We start from the raw sequence: 17,385 nt of genomic DNA on the forward strand, positions 1-17,385 counted from the left end.
GCAGCATACAACACCTAGGGGCCCCCCTTGAGACTGGAAAAGAGAATTTCTAAACCAGTGGGTCTGTTATTCATTTAGAAGTGCTTCTCAAACCAGACAATGAATCTACTTGACATCGGAATTTGCTCTTTGAAAGGATATTCTTTGCTATTATAGTAGTCTGATATTGAGTTGCAGGGGTCAAATTTGAAGTTATAGTGGCAATGAAATTGGTTTCTAAATCAATAAATCAGTGAAGCAGAAATGAAATTGGCTATAATGGCTTTAATTTACCCTTGTTTCTCAACATAAATAACATTATTATTCAACAAAAATGATAACATTATTCAACAAAAACATACATGTATGTCTCTAGCAACTGATGAAAATAATGAATGTAACACTCTGCACACACTATGTTTGTATGTCTCTAGCAGCTGATGAATAGAATGAAGGTAACACTGTGCACACACTTAGTTTGTATGTTTTCAACAACTTCTGAATAGAATGAATGTAACATTGTCTGAACACTTTGATTGCATGTCTCCAATAGCTAATGAGCAAAATGAATGTTTGAAATGAAAATGAGTAAGAGTTGATGTTTTATAGTTTTTTCATATATAATTTAATTGGTAGGTAAGATTGGCATAGATTTCCATCTCCCAAATTCAAATGTGTGGCCTGGATTGATTTGTACATGATCAAATGGTTGATAATCTTTGATGATTGATCCATGTGCTTTCCTGTTTTTAATTCTTGAATTGAAAATACTGGTGTGTTTAATACTTGAATTTAAAGGGTTGGTGTCATTTATAGCATCCTCTACACTAATCCCTGAATTGAATGTTTTCATTTATTGTCTTTAATCCTGAATTGAATGTTGTCATTTATTGTCGTCAATAGGTTGAATGGCTAAATACGCATGTACATATGGCTAACACACATTTCACCTAGTCTTGTGTAGGTATACTGAGCAATGGGATGGGTTTCTCCAACGGAAATCTGTAGGTGACTGTCTAATGGGATAGGTGTACTCCTGAATAGAACTCAATGGAATGTTTTGTCGTGTATTTTGACTTATTTGGTAATTCAAAGCTGGGGATTTGGGACATTATGTCTTTTCAACATGTGATGTTAAGGTTTGGTATTTGACACTTGTTGGCCCAATCAATATGTGGGCCCATTTTGGACTAAATTATATAACTTAATATAAACTATTTATGTGCATATTCTTGATGATTTATGAATATTTTTTTGATGGATGTGTGGGACCAATACTATAACTAGTATTGGCCCTATAACTAGTATTGGCCCAACAATAGAAGGCTCTCCCCTATTTCCATTCAATTACATGGAGTCCTCTTTCTGCAAATATATTCATCAATCTATGATGAACAACAGGCGCCATAGACAACACATAGAGAATTTGCAGGGAGAGATTAAGAAATGGCCTCCACCCAAATTGGAAATGCATATGGCCTTGTTTTATTTCTTGGATTGTTGCTTTGTCTGCAATGCAATTGTCTGTCAGAAAGAAAGACAAATACTATTGCAGGTCAAGGAGAGTTGGAATACTAATGGGGAACTTAGCGATTGGAGAAGTAATTCAAATGGTGATGATAACTGTAACCGGACTGGAGTCATCTGTGATGATGGAAACACCAAGTCTGTTGTGGGTCAGGACCTTGAAAACTTGAATATCAGTGGAACAATTCCTTCAAGTATCTGTAAACTGAGGAATCTGAGGGTATTGTACTTGGACTATAATTACTTTAGTGGTGATTTTTCGTCTGGCCTACTCAATTGTACCCGCCTGCGAAGCTTGGATTTATCTTGGAACTTGTTCTTTGGGTCCTTGTCGGATGAGATATATAAACTGGAGGAGATGGTACTTGTTGGATCTCTCATCCAACAATTTATTCCGTGACATTCCTTCTGGATTTGGACGGCTTCCTAACATCGAGGTATTGTTCTTGCACTACAATCTTTTGAATGGTATTGTTCCTCCCCTCCTTGGAGATCTCTCTTCGTTAAAAAACATGACACTGGCCTACAACCCTCTGTCTCAAGGAGTAATCCCACCTGAACTTGGGAACTTGTCAAGGCTGCAGCATTTTTGGATGACAGATTGTAATTTAGTAGGAGAAATTCCAGAGTCAATAGGAAATATAACAGATATGGTGCATTTGGACCTCAGAGAATCATTGGACGGGCAAGATCCCCAGAAAATTGATGGCCCTTTCAAACATGACAGATATGATTCTATATCATAACAATTTATCTGGACCAATTCCAAACAATACTAACAATCTTAAGAGTCTTGTGAATTTGGATTTGTCAATCAATGAGCTCAATGGAAGCATCCCCAGTGGGATTGAATATTTGAGAAACCTAGAGACACTGCAATTATTCAACAACCATTTCTCTTGTTCTATACCCTCTGGGCTTGATAAGCTTACTAATTTAGTCCATCTCAATCTTTTTACCAACAAGCTTACAGGATTAGTGTCCCCGGGAATTGGGATGGGTTCTAAACTTGTTGAGTTTGATGTATCAACAAATGAGCTGTCAGGTCCTCTTCCGCTGAATGTCTGTGCAGGTGGAGTACTGGTAGCTTTTATTCTATATGATAATAAGTTTAATGGCAGATTGTCTGGGTCTCTAGGAAATTGTCCTAACCTAACCGCTGTCCGAGTAGAGAATAACCAACTAAGCGGTGAGGTTCCTCTGGGATTATGGAGTTCTCCACTCCTTGGACAATTATCCTTGACAAACAACACCTTCCAGGGCCAAATTCCTGCCCAAATCACAAAAGCAACCAATATGTGGGCTTTGGAGATATCATACAATCAATTCAGTGGAAGTATTCCCTCTAGCATTTCACAATTCTAGAATCTCAGCAGCATTTTAGCCAGTCACAACAGTTTATCAGGTACTATTCCAGGGGAACTTACTAAATTATTGTCACTGCAGCGTCTTTCACTTGACCACAATATGTTAAATGGGGTACTCCCTACGACAATAATATCATGGAAAGAGCTTTCTCAACTTAACATTGCAAACAACAGCCTCACAGGTTCAATTCCCACATCTCTTGGATCGTTGCTAGTCCTTAACAGCCTTGACCTCTTGAACAATTTGCTTTCATGGGAAATACCCCTTGAAATAGACAATCTCAAGTTGAGTTTTCCTATTGTGTCTGGCAACCTCTTGTCTGGCTCTATCCCTGTTGGTTACAATAATCTAGAATATGATGAAAGTTTTCTTTGCAATCCTGGCCTATGTGGAGGTGGGCCATTAAAGCTTCCTTCATGCTTCCAACAGAAAAAGGGATCTGAGAATCATCAATACAGGGTATTGATTGTGGTTATTGTTGTGGTGGTCATAGTCTGCTTGATTCTTATAGGTATCCTGTATAATACAGACAAGAATTTTGCTCAAGCTAAATCAAGGACACTCTCTTGGAAACTCACACCCTTTCACAGGCTAGAATTCGACGAATCAGACATTTTGAAGAGATTGACAGAAAATAATGTTATCGGAAGTGGAGGTGCAGGAAAAGTGTACAAGGTGACACTAGGAAATGGCACTATTGTTGCTGTGAAACAAATCTGGAACAACAAGAAACTGCAGTTGGGCCAAGACAAGGAATTTCAAGAAAAGGTGGACACTTTAGGGAAGATTAGGCATGCCAACATTGTGAAGCTGCTTTGTTGCATCTCTAGTTCAGATTCTAATCTGTTAGTGTATGAATACATGCCAAATGGTTGCTTGTATGAACGACTTCATAATTCTGAAGGGGAAACCCTAGATTGGCCTACTCGTTATAACATTGCTATTGGTGCTACTCAAGGTCTGTCCTACTTGCATCATGATTGTTACCCTTAGTACATAGGACGTTAAATCATATAATATATTGATGGATTCTGAATGGAAATCCCATATCGCTGATTTTGGTTTTGCTAAAATGGTGGAGAATCTGAGTCAGGAGAATGTCATGTCAGTAGTTGCAGGCTCATATGGCTATATTGCCCCAAGTAAGACTTTCCAGTTAAATGGATAATGCTATGACATATATGTTTGTATTAACCAAATAGAAAAAACACAATTCTAGCCAACTGATTCAACTGATTGATATGTGTGCAGAGTATGCTTACACCCTCAAAGTGAATGAGAAGAGCGACATATACAACTTTGGTGTGGTCCTGCTGGAGCTTGTGACTGGCAAGAAACTCAATGATGTATAATTTGGAGATGACTTGGGTATTGTTAGATGGGTTCAGAATCAGATTAACATTGACATTAACAGAGTCCTGGATTCACGCATAGCAGACTCACATAAAGAAGAAATGATGATGATGTTAAGGGTGGCTCTGCTATGCACTAGCACTCTGCCCATAAATAGGCCTTTCAAGAGGGAAGTTGTGGAAATGATGTGTCTCTGCAGCCTAGATGAAGAAACTAGGAGGCGGTAGCTGCCACTTTGTCTCCCCATCTCAAGAGGAATCCCAGTGCTTTTACATCTAGCTCTACATATCATTCCTCTTCTGCACACAAAAGCATGTGTCCTTTCTAGGGCAATGATTTGGCTTTAGACATGTGACCATTATCTTTATTATATCACCAATATTGGAAGCATTGTTCAGCGATGCTCTTTCCCTTGCTGGACTGCAGGAGCATTTGATTAATATAGCTATATGAGATATAACTGGTTCTATTGGTTTGTTCCAAACAGGAAACGCGTCTACCACAATGGAAGCATTTCATCAGTTCCTTGCATAGAAGCATTTGGGTTCATAAAAAGAATATGCCCACTGGCTCTCCAGCAAATACATCAGGAGATCAGCCCAATTTGGTAACAAGTCACCACAGGACCTTAATCCGAGAGTCTCCATATCCGCACTAATAGGAGCTGTTATGTTGTAGCATAACTTTCAAAATAAACAATGGATTAGAGACAATCCTTTGAGATTTGCATTCCCTTAACCAGTAAGTATATTGTATAATTCTTTCTGGTCACACATGAGGCCCTGGTATGTACCATGAACATGTTTTTTGCATTTTTCTCAGAAGGCATATGCTTCCCATATTTTTGCAAGTATCACCTGTTTTGGTTTCTCTCACCTATTTCCAGATTCTATACTTCGTAAGGTTTTGTATAGTATGTAAGGACTTTGGACACCACATATCTCCACAATGGTATGATATTGTCCACTTTGGGCCTAAGCCCTCATGGATTTACTTTTGGACTTACCCCAAAAGGCCTCATACCAATGGAGATATTTGTCCATCCTTATATATCCATGATCCTCCCCACCTCTAGTCAATGTGGGACTTTGGTCGTATACCCAATAGTCCTCCCCTCGAACAAAGGACCATCGAGCCTCCCCTCAAACGATTATCCATCCGTCCACTCTCTACCAACCAGGATTCTCTGCTCCAATGCATTGGAAGCACACGCCTTACATGGAGCACCACCTGCCTGGAGAGCTTGCTCTATCCCAGGTCAACTCCTCTTCACTGTGTTGGGACCAGGACACGTCCATGAAGAATCCTGAGCACACCGCCTGTCTAACCGAGCTCATCCACGGATCCCATCGTGATATTACCGGGGCCCACCACCTTCGTTCGGTATTCCAAGGATTCATCCACTTGGCTAACTTCGAGGCATGGCTCTGATACCACTTGTAAGGACTCTGGACACCACATATCTCCACAATGGTATGATATTGTCCACTTTGGGCCTAAGCCCTCATGGATTTACTTTTGGACTTACCCCAAAAGGCCTCATACCAATGGAGATATTTGTCCATCCTTATATATCCATGATCCTCCCCACCTCTAGTCAATGTGGGACTTAATTTCTCCACCTCGAATTTCGCATTCGACATCTTGGCCATTTTTCCTCCTTCCTAGGGTTTTAGTCTTTCTAATCCTCTTTCCTTTGAGCGTCCTCTAGCGACCATGGCTTCTGATGCAGCTGTTTCAATGCTGGTTTTCCTTCGTACTTCTTCAGATAGGAGAGCTCCCATGACTGATTCAAACTTCAAAGAATCAGCAGTGCTCAAGCTGATTGAAGTTACGAAGTGATCCCATGATTCAGGTAGAGAACACAGCAAGGTTATGGCTTTATCTTCTTCTTGTATTTTGACTTCCATGTCTATTAATTGACATATTAGTGTATTAAAAACATTCAAATGTTCTGCAACGTTTGAACCTTCTTTCATTCGAAGACTGTATAACTGTCGTTTCAGATAAATTCTGTTGGTTAATGACTTTGTCATATAGAGATTTTCAAGTTTTTCCCACAATCCTAACGACGTTGTAGTCTCTTCAACAATGTTGAAGAGAACTTCATCCGCTAGGCATAACCGGATGGTACTGAGAGCTCGGGCATCCAAGTCCTCCCAGTCTGAAGTAGTCATGGTTGCAGGTTTCTTAGTTGCCCCATCCAATGCCTTGTGCAACCCTTGTTGCACAAGCAAATCCCTAACCTTCAGTTTCCAAAGAGAAAAATTGCTCTTTCCAGTGAATTTCTCCACCTCGAATTTCACATTCGACATCTTGGCCATTTTTCCTCCTTCCTAGGGTTTCAGTCTTTCTAAGATTTTTCCTTTTCAAGAAAAAATAATCTCAGCCTCTGAACTAGGGTTTATATTTTTTCTTTTCAAAAATAAAAAATAATAATTTTTTATTATTTACAAACCCTTTCTTTCTTGCAAACCCCTTTGTTTTTCTTGTTTGAAAACAAACAAAGAAACCCTTCCTGAACCCTTTCTTTTCCTCCAATTTCACACATTCACTCCTTTACTTAAAAAATTTCTGAAACAATTGCTAAATATTTTTTTTCCTTTTGTTTTTTTTTTCAATTCAAAGGAAAAAACCTTTAACAAGCCTAGAATTTATTTAGCATTGCTAGAAAAAAAAAAATACTCGGTCTTTCATGCAGCTTTGACCAGCACCTGCTCTTCGAGTTGGCTCTGGCTTCTTCAATACGCAACGCACAACGTCTCAGCAATCAAGCAGATTCACCAGCGTTTTCTTCTGGGCAGCGGTTCCTCGATCTCTGGTACACAACAACACCACAGATAGAGAAAATACACTTCACTCAGAACATTGCACAGCAGGCTCGGTTCCTCGCTGGACAGCAGCGTCTTCACACACGCAGGCTTGGTTCCTTGCTGGGCAGCAGCGTCTTCACACACGTAGACGAGGTTCCTTGCTCATGTAGCAATTCCACTTGGACGCAGGCTCTGTGCCTTTTCTTTTTAACACGCAGCAATTCCACTTGGACGCAGTCTCTGTGCCTTTTTTTAACACGCAACAATTCCACTTGGACACAGGTCTCAGGTTTCACGCAGCAAATCCGAAAAAAAGCTCACGCAGGTCTTCTCAGGTCGCCTTTCACGCCTTCTTCACACAGGGTTTTTGCACTCACGCCTCACGCTGAGGTCGCCTTTCACGCAGGGAGGTCTTCACGGAGCAGAGTTACAACCTTTCACCAATCACTGATACAGCTTCACTTCTTCTTCACGTAGCAAAGGGAAAAAACCTCACGCTGGTCTCAGGGAGGTCGACGCAGGTCTCAGCAGAAGTTTGAAACGCCTCATGCAAATACAACGTCCACCAATCGCTCGGCCCTTGGAGCTCCAATACCACTCGTTGGTGAAATAGAAGGAAAAATAGGAAAGAGTTACACACATTCAGTTATATATTGACCAAGAAAACACCATAACTAACTAGAAACCAAACACACACATAGACACAGGATTTACATGGTAAAACCTCGACAATGTGTCAAGGAAACATCCATGGGGCAAGGGATTGGAATATATTATTCAACAATGATTCTCCACTCATTTACATTCCATGGGAATTCACCAGTTTTATATCATCGACCTCTGTTACATAACTGACAATTCGGTATAAAACTGACTAATTACATTTTACCCAAAATTACTAATTCGTTGTCAAACTAACATAGTATAGATTGTATCCTGCACTATTGCAGTTTGTCTTTTTCTCGAACTGGATGTATTAGCTCTCTATCTTTCTGTTTGTATTGGAACTCAATGGTTATAATACAATCTTACTTTTTCCCTACTGAAAAGAAATATATTGTATAATATGACATTTTAGTAGCCGAACTGTAAAACATCTTAGGCAAATAGCTTGTCTCCAGATTGTTTACCACAGAGACTTCACACAGAGTGATCAATATATTAGTGGATTCATAATCATTGATGGATAATTGAAATCAATTCCATCAAACCTCCTGTGCCATTCAAGGCAATTATGAGGCTTATATGTAATATTATTCCAAGATTGGTATTGTATTTTTTATTTGTATATAGGCACTAGCACATGAAAGACTGTAAGCACCATAACAGTAGCAGAGGAGGATATAACAGTAGTAGAGGAGGATACCGATATACAGCGGTCTACTGGACTTTAACAACTACCTCCAAGACCGATACTAACTAAAGAACAATGGATTTTTTTTTTTTTTACCTAAGAACTTTTGCTCATTCCATGCCCCTTCATAAAGTCTAATTCATTCCATGCCCCTTCGTAAAGTCTAATTTTCATTGAGGTTTGTTTTAATACCATAAATTTCACATTTTTATATATAAAACAAGAGTACTCAATCTACCTACGATTAATTTAGCTTTGGCCCTTCATATCTTTAATTCAAGTTTGTTTTAATACAATAAATTTCACATTGTTTTTATACAAAACAAGAGTAGTAAATGCAATTTTCACAGTATATATTTTAATTTATCTATGGTTAACTTTGGCTCTGTGTGCCTTTTCATAATTTTTATTTTCATTGAGATTTGTTTTAATACAAAAAAATTCACATTATTTTTATATAAAATAATGGTAAATGCAACTTTCATAACATACATCTCAATCTATTTCTCATTAAAAGGGATTTTATTTGTTTTGTGTAATTTTTTCTCAAACTTTATGTGTTATTTTTCCTCTTCATTTTCCCTAATAAAATTTAATTAATTTAAATATTATTTAATTATTTTAATTTAGAGATTTTTTTATTGAGAATTATAAGATATAAAATTGTTTATTTTTTTATGAACATAATTGTTTTTACATTATATTTAATAAAATATTTTTCGCATAAAAAAGAGGAATTGAATTTTATGTAGTTTAATTGATTATCATGTATTTTATATGTTTTTAGTTAGAAAATAAGTGATAGATCCCAATATTTTCTAATTTATTTTGAAAAGTATATTTACATATATGTTCAAACAATTATCTCTTTTATACATATATATAAGACTTAATAAATTTATTTGGAATAATCTATGGGCAATCCTTTTAGATATTTGTATATGTATTTTACTATTTTACTTATGTTAAGTCTAAGTCGAGATTTAGTTTGAAATGTTAACTTAGGGGCACATTGATTTTTCCTTTTTGTTATTAACATATTTTTGCATAGTGCCATATGTTCTCTCCATGTTGAGCACATAATTACACATCTCCTTTATAGTTTGTTGTTAATCAAACTAGTTAGATAGCAAATATTTTTCGTTTTATAAGTTGACAAGAATTTTTTTTATCAAAAATTAAGTATTTAAATAGCAAATATTTTTCGTTTTATAGGTTGACAAGAATTTTTTTATCAAAAACTAAGTATATATCTATGAAGCAAGAACCAAAGTCATAAAATCTGGTTTGATAGTGAAAACAAAGAGCTCATATACTAGTAGTTTGGAGCATGACATTAAGCAAAGGCTCATCATGTTTGTTGGGGCTATCCCTCAACTAGTTCTAGTTGGCTCAATCGCCACAACACTTAGATCCCTCACATCAGTGCCATGTTTGGGAGGCTAAGTAGTCTTTCAAATGGATAGGCTCAATGTTGAGAATTTGTCGTTATATTATGTAGGTTTGATAGGTCTACTCTATTTTCATCTCCACCTTTCTCTGGATATGTGGCTTGCTATGCTGTGATTACCTTTCTCCCCTCTATGATTGCTTAAATTGGGAGAACTAGACAAGGGAAGCCTCATGTGGTTCCTTGATAATTTTTACATGATCTCTTGGACCATAAATGGAATAGATGTTGCAGGTTATTCATCTTCATTTGGGTAATTTACACATGTACAATTATTTGAAAGCACAATATCACACATATACTTGAGATACAAAACTATGTGAAAGTTTGATAATGCTCTTTGCTATTAAAATTAACTTCATTACATTTCTTCCATAGAAAGAAAAAAATTTCAATAACGATGGGAAATTAGACAAACTAAACTATACAGTTCAAGTTAAATGATTTTCTAAAATAATTCATTTTGCTGGAGATGGTAGCAAGGTGAAATTGGCCCACAAACCCTTGAACAACCTCTAAGGAGAATTGGTGAGGGCACAAAACCAAATCAAGTGTTTTAGGATTTCATCACACCTATAATAGAGGCATTAGGGTTTTTGAATCCTCAAGTAAGCCTCATATCTACAAGTAACCATCCCAATAGTAACTACCATACATGAATAGTTTTTTGGGTTTGTACACCTCAAATGCTCCATAATGTACCATAAATTTTCTTCTTTGGGTTTCAACACCATTATAATCCCAAAGTGTGTCTATATGTTGATATATTTATATTGTATTGGCCATCATGGGATGATTTATGTACAAGTGTTGGCTAATTGGTATCCTAGATCTCCTCAAGTAGAAAATCATGGCTAGTCCTTAGTCCCTATTCTCATTGTCTTTGGGTCTTTCGTACTTATGTACTAACTATCCTTTGATAGTTGTTAACTCCCTATCTTGTTGGGTATTTAATGTTTAGGGTAGGCTTCTGGAGGTCTTGAGATAAATCTATTTGGACACATGGTTTACATGAGCCTATGGTTTCTCACTTATTATATTTTCCATGTAAAAGGTGAACACACTTTGTAAGGGTTTTGACACCTATTTGTGCCCCACATCATACCACTTTTTCTTATGTACATACCACACTTTGGCCATGGTTACTTGGAGCTGATTTTGCATATGTTCACCTTGTTTAACATTTCCCATTGCAGTTTTACAGTTCATGAGGGATTTTTCATTTCCCAATGCACATCACACACTCTCCAAAGAAACAGAAGACCCATTACACTCATTGATGCCTCTTCACATACCATGTTTAATTTCATGGAATAACCTCTTCAAAATTATCTTTTCAATCTTTGTTTCATCTCCAAATGGTCAAACTCTCTGTATGATCATTGTGGTGGTTTTATGATTATGTGGCAAGCCACTTAAGTGACTTAAAGGTGGAATATTTGTTAAAGGGTGATGCGGAAAGTTGTTTAAGACTTATGGGCCAAGTTTAAAGCCAAAGAAAGGGGAACATCAAGCATTCAAGCACCTTCTAAGGATCTATCCAACTTCCAAGTGAACAATGAGGTCTCAAGGGGTCATAAAGTAAATGTTCAGGATAATAAGGTGAAAATTGAGGGTAATAATGGAATCACTTCAAGCTAATTTCAAGCAAGATGTTGGAACATTAAAGCAAATTGAACCTCCTAAAAGTGGAAGTCTCCCTCTTCTAATGGTTTTTATGGAATCTAAAATATCATTCCATGCGTCTTAGCATTATCTCCAAGCATTTTGTGGATGACAAATCACTTGGTTCTTGAAAGTTATTATCTTGTCTTAGGGAGAAAAAAGGAGGAAATATGTTAGAGGCTTCTTATCTATATACATGCCTTATTTCTCCTCCAAATTGTTGTGAATTGTTGGAGATCATTCTATGTTATAATATAATTATCTTTCATGAAGCATTGGTATTGACCATTGGAACTTTCCCTTTCCTAGTTATCTCTTTTATTTTTCAAAGGCATTGTTGTGATTGCTCAAGACTACTACAAGACTATCAAGATCAAACATGTTCTTTGTTGTTGGGTTTAGGTAAGAATCTAATCTCTTGTTAGGCCATAAGTTCAAGGTCCCTTGGCAAGGATTTTAGTTCTATTTCATCTCATAGTTGATCTTGTTGGTTTAAGGATTTACCCTTAAATAATCCCTTCTAGCGAGGCTTTGGTTTCATAACTTGTCTTAATTATCCAAGAGACTAATTTGCCTCTAGGTTCTAGTCTTTTGGCCTAATCCACATGCATTTAGTAACCAAACTTAAAAACATCACTCATCTTGATCATGATTTCCTTGGTGGAGAAAATACATTTAAGCATTAATCCCAACAAATAGCCAAATTATTCAAATATCCGAAATTTTTCCTTTATTGTTATACAAAAATAAAAATATAAAAAAATTTAAGAAATGAAAATCCAAAAAATACTTCATTGTCTAAGCTCAAGCTTTAATTTACATTGTGAAGCTAGATTTCCAAGGGTTTGTACTAAAAGTTTTCATCTAAAAACACTAAGGGAAAAGAAAAACCCTCTTATTTGGTTCTTTAGAGTCATCACTAACATGTTCTTGAGTGTGATACAGGATTTTCATCAATTTTCTAAATTATTTACAACAATTTATTCTCAAGTTTGGTGAAACCCTAAACCTAGGGTTTGAAGGGAAAATGTGATATTTAACTTATCCTAGCTCTTGATTCAATTCTAAAGTATATCTATTGCATATTTTACTTATTTAGAAGTGAATTTTATCTCTTAAAGTGCTAGAAATTCTTCGTTAACAATTTAGAGAATTTCCAAGCAAGACCCTTAGGGTATTGACCCTTATTTTTGTAAGTGTAGTTGTCGTGAATTGTTGTCATTTGGTTGATTATGAATTTGGATGCTTTGTTGTAGAGTTTAAATTTTGGAGAGATGCCCAGAGGCCTGCAAGACACTGATGAATGCTTCCCTGATACACTACTCTAATGTATGGAAGATATTTTGGATAATTAACTAAAACTTGAATGCAAGGTGTGTTAAGAATATAAAACCCTGGAATCCTTCTATGATTCTGGGTACCGACAAAACTGAAAATAATTTTTTTACTCAGGCAAAGTGGGAGAAAGTATAGATTTTCTTGAGAAAGCATCAATATATATGTGACCAGAATTAAATAATGTTGAAGGGCAGTTGTCCTTAGAAAAAAATTGCCCACAAATGGAATCTGATCATGTTGGAGAAAGTAAGGTTTTTCATGACAAAATACCAGAGAAAGTCTCCTCACAATCAGAATTTGGCAATGCTAGAGAAATTTTAATGTCACTCCAAAAACAATCCTAGAGAGGGATCACTTTCAACTAGAAAATAGTCACGTAGGAGACAGTATCCACCATGCTCACTTAGAATCAGAAATTGATAATTATGTACAATCAAAATCCAAAAATGTTGGAGAAACTGAGTTGCTAAACCTAGGCTACTTGTACTATTTGTAATGTTTCTTATAAAATAAGAATCACACTATTATGATGCCTAGATGGATTGTGGCCATTTTCATGTTTGTTTCTTTGTTACTGAAATATTTACATGAATATAGATTCTCCAATTCTTAAACTTGTTACGCACTAATATGTATACATGCTCAGTCTCATCATTTATATTTTTTATTTAGGAGAATAATTACCTCTTCTGGGGACTTTTATTGTGTTCTGCGATGTTTTTTATAAATGAATGGTTGTGTGTAGGCCCAATAGTTACAAGTATACAATTTTTCTAGGAGGATTGGCAATTAAAGTGAATTGTCCAAGTTTGTACAATTGAGGTGTACTACTATAAAATGCAAAAAAAATAGTGAATCAATGGGGACATAAAAAAATGGCAATGTTGTAAAACATATTTTGTATTTGAAACATCTACGCAACTTGAAAATCTCTGGGTGATCTTTACTCTTCTATGGTTTGGCCCCCTCTCACCTTACCGACTTCAATGTCTATCATTGTTTTCCAGAGCAACATTGTTACATTTACCTTCTTATCATCCTCGACCATGCTAAGAACTTGGCATTCTTGAAATTGATTAATATTTGCATGATGTATAGGTTGAAAAATTCTTTGACCTTGGAGGAAATTACTATTTATTACTATGGTAGCTCTGTGTGCTATAGTGATCAATGTACATCCATGAGACTTTGATTGTATTTATTTGTGGGATAATGGTGTCAGTTGTTGTATCCACCGAGGTTGTATCCTCATCCATTACTAGGATGTGGTTGTTCTTTAACAAGACATGTCCTAAACAAATAAGCTAGCATTGGCCCGCACTCTAATTCTATTCATTTTTTGTCACTGAATCGAGCACCACTTGTTAACAAAATTATTCAAGTACACATCCATACATAATTGATAAAAGCAAAGAAGCATACTAAAACTGATCTAACTTATGAAGCCATAATTGATAAAAGGGAATAAACATATAAAAACTAACCTAATGTATCTAGTTTCTCTCTATGAGAGAAGGCTTGTTGAATCTTACATTTGTTCAAAGCCTAAAAAATCCAAAAGAGTAGTTGTTGTCAGTTCAATTTTCTGTTAAAATTGAGATAGAAAAATAAATGCTTTGATTAACTTATATGCCATTAGCTTCATCATATCTTAAAATCAAATTAGATGCCAAATGGAAATGATGGGAATTTAGAACAGGCTAAATTAGTCCTTTGCCCTATGCTCACCTTTTTTATTATGAATTATATAAATTGCAAGTCACTTTCCAACTCTTTTTAAGCATATTGTAACAATAAAAGTAATTTATGTTCCTTTCCATTAAAGCTGCAAATCTTCTTTAAAGCAAGTTCATTTGAAAGTAAATAGAGAAGTCTAGTAATTTTTTTAACTAATAATATTGTCTATCTTTAATGGACTGTAAATATGTATGCACAACTCTCTTTCAGGGGATACATAAGATAGAAATTTGTTCTTTATTTCCAACAATGCTCTGGTCTTTTTTTTCTTATATAATGTGAATACTTGAATGATAAGAGGATACACATCGAATAGCAGTAGGTTTTCACTCATGTAACTCACAATTTTTTATTTATTAAGGCATATTAGTCTAGAAGGACACATGGGCTTGCCCTAGGCCTGCCATTTTCTTTCGAATCCTATCCTTTAGTTTTCAGGACTGCTATACTCTGAGGTAGGTGGACATCTAATTTGTCCATTAATTACCTGGGAGCTAACCTAACTAAACCTTACGTTTAATCTCATGGTTATTGTAGCTATAGGATACATGTATATATATACTATGATGTTCTAATAGTGAAATAAAGAAATTGTTTCAAAGAATATATATATATATATATATATATATATATATATATATATATATATATATATATCTTTGAAACAATTTCTTTATTTCACTATTAGAACATCATAATCTGAACTAATAGATTAGTAGTCTTAACAATTTTTTTATAAAACAAAACCCTTACCTATACCCCTTTGTTCCCAGATATCTATAGTAGAGTTTTCTTTCCCTTCCTTAGCAATCTCCTGAGCTGAACTTTCCATTAAACCTATTACATATTACTTTACAAACAATATCCATACAAACCAGAGGGTAGAGTAAACCCTCATTGCTTGGCTCTTGGGATAATGATAATTGCTATCCACTTTACCCAACTCTGTCTCCATGTTCTTAAACACTCGAACAGGAGTCTCGTCTACAAAAAATCTAAACGACAACAAGCATGAATGTCATGGCCTTGTTAGTTTTAGAGGCCACTGTATTATATTGAAAGAAAAAGAATGAATGCAAAGAGTGATTAACCTCAATTTGCGAGTGGAAGCAGACTGTAGATACTTTCTAGGTAAAGTCATACTATTTTCTCGAGCATAAATAAATTCCCATATTGGGTGGTATTGGCTATAATCATTAGTTGATTTCCCAACTTCCTTCTATAGGTGGAGATGAAATTTGAGCTCATTACGAAAACTCTAATTTTTACTGTCAGCGCCATTGATACATACATCTCAAAGAGAGAGGATGATGAGAAATAATTTTCATCTTGTATGGATGGCCACCATGTTTTTGTCATGCAACTATGAGGGCATATGTGCTCCTGTGGTCCCATCTTCATTGTTATTTATGAAATTTCCTACACTAAAAGTTACATTTTGCAAATGGTAGTAGTGTTTTTCTTTTGTTTTTTATTAGAAACCGTGTCTTGATGCGTTTTGTATAAATGAATGACTATGTGTAGGCCCAACAATTACAAGTATACAAATGAACCTATGGAAAACCCCCAATTCAATGGTTTTCTAGGAGTATTGGCAATTAATGTGAATTGTCCAAGTTTGTACAATTGAGGTGTGTTGTTATAAAATGAAGAAACAATAGTGAATCAATTAGGACATTAGATAAATGCCAATGTTGTAAAACATATTTTGCATTTGAAACCTCTCTGCAACTTGAAAGTATCTGGGTGATCTTTACTCTTCTATGGTTTGGCCCTGTCTCACCTTGCCGACTTCAGTGTCTGTCATTGTTTTCTAGAGAAACATTGTTGCATTTACCTTCTTATCATCGTTAGCCATGCTAAAAACTTGGTATTCTTGAAATTGGTTCAGATTGGCACGATGTATAGGTTGATAAATTATTTGATCTTGAAGAAAACTATTACTGTGGGAGCTTTGTGAGCTATAGTGATCACTGTACATCTATGAGACTCTGATTGTATTTATTTGTAGGATAATGGTATCAGTTGCTATATCCACTGAGGTTGTGGCCTCATCCATTACTAGGATGTGGTTATGCTTTAACAAGGCATGTCCTAAAAAAAGAAGCTGGCATTGGCCCACACTCTAACTCTCCCCATTTTTTGTCACTGAATCAAGCACCATGTGTTAACAAAATTATTCAAGTACACATCCATACATAAATGATAAAAAGGACGAAGCATACCAAAACTGATCTAACTTATGAATCCATAACTAATAAAAGGGAAGAAGCATATATAAACTAACCTAATGTATCAAGCTTCTCTCTACGAGAGCAAAAGGCTTGTCCAATCTTACATTTGTTAAAAGCCTAAAATATCTAAAAGAGTAGTTGTTGTCTATTCAATTTTCGGTTAGAGTTGAGATAGAAAAACAAATGCTATGATTAACTTATATGACATTAGCTTCATCATATCTTAAGATTAGATTGGATTCGAAATAGAAATGATGAGAATTTAGAATAGACTAAATTAATTCTTTGCTCTCAACTTGCTTTAAGAAATTAAAGTGTAGTTGAGGTGGTCACACACAATTTTTCTAAATTAGAGAAAATTATATTGATAAAAAAATAGCTTTCCATGGGAAAAAATATTGACCATAGCACATGGAAACCAACTAAGGAATATCTTTAAAAACATTGTCCATTCCACTTAAGTAATACAAACAAGGGCATGTCATTGAACCTCTGAAATGGAAACATAAAACTGAGATATAACTAGTCTAGATATGACTATGAGACTTCAAGGGTCTAGATGGCTTA

At 35.6% G+C, this 17,385-nt stretch overlaps 1 pseudogene; it reads left to right on the plus strand.

Moving 5' to 3' along the window:
* The first annotated feature begins 1,425 nt into the window (after window positions 1-1,425).
* On the plus strand, window positions 1,426-4,654 carry LOC149259319 (uncharacterized; annotated as a pseudogene).
* The last annotated feature ends 12,731 nt before the right edge of the window (window positions 4,655-17,385 follow it).

The sequence above is a fragment of the Pinus tabuliformis genome, chromosome 6 (genome assembly GCF_031772625.1).
Source record: "Pinus tabuliformis cultivar Carrire ecotype Pingquan chromosome 6, CPIR1, whole genome shotgun sequence".
Lineage (NCBI taxonomy): Eukaryota > Viridiplantae > Streptophyta > Pinopsida > Pinales > Pinaceae > Pinus > Pinus tabuliformis.